We start from the raw sequence: 1053 nt of genomic DNA, 5'->3' as shown, positions 1-1053 counted from the left end.
ATGAATGTTCCTGTTTCACGACTGTTAGATTCTTAGTCTGCTGTCTGGTCGGCAAGTAACACCGTCCATCCTGAACTACAGCAGCAACACAACACCTTACCAGTGGTCTCTAAGCCCCATCTTCTCCTGATCCTTGTCGTAATTAAGCACCAGAAAGTCAACACCAGTAACGTCCAGAGTCATCAGTGGTACTCTGGACACACTGAAGTCTGACTCATCCTTCTCCTGAGGGCGTCTTTTCAACTGCACGTCCTGCAAACTGCTGATGCTGAGACTCTGAGGACCAACACGTTAAACATTTCATAGAAAAGCTTCAGAGCCTCTGAGTGGAAGAAACAACAGCAGATGGTGAGGGCTGATGGGATGTCCCATCCGATGTGATGTTATCGTCTCCTCTGCCTGAATAGAAGGCGGAGTCTTTTTCAAGACAAACTCCCTGTAGACGAGAGAGAGGGCAAAGAGAGGCAAATAGAGACTTAATGTAGAGTGAGACATCGATCTTCTACCTCATTTCTGTCAGATGTACTAGATTACACATAAAATAACCACTAGAGCTAACAGCCTGACTCGATTCATCTTTCAAACATATATTCTGATATTCCATTGCATTGTCCATTGTTTTGCTGCAACAAAGCTAATATTTGCTGCTTCCAGCTTTCTCATGATATGCAGATTTGTGTTTCTGTCTTTGTAATATACCTGGAACAGTGAATGAAATAATCGTTTGAATTTTTAACTGTTGTTAAACTAAACAAGCATTTAAGGACGTCACTTTGGCCTCTGGAAGTCTTTATGGGAAATTTTTTCACAACGTTTTTTTACATTTCATAAACAGTTTGAATTGGCAATAATGGAGGAAAATTACAGCAGATAATCGTTAATGTAATTAATTGGTTAGTTTTAGTCCTACTAACCACAGACAGCAGGATGTCACGGCCAGCGAGCAGAAGGATCCAGATCATATCCTCTGTCAGAGAAGGAGACAGGTTTATTAGAGGAAGAAAACTTTATTAAAACAGGACAACATTGTAGATCCACTTGTAATGTGAAGTG

The sequence above is a fragment of the Morone saxatilis genome, unplaced genomic scaffold (genome assembly GCF_004916995.1).
Source record: "Morone saxatilis isolate NCDOM2014 unplaced genomic scaffold, NCSU_SB_2.0 Contig4, whole genome shotgun sequence".
NCBI classification, from domain to species: Eukaryota; Metazoa; Chordata; class Actinopteri; family Moronidae; genus Morone; species Morone saxatilis.
The sequence above is the reverse complement of the archived record's forward strand: the minus strand, read 5'-3'. Positions refer to the sequence as shown.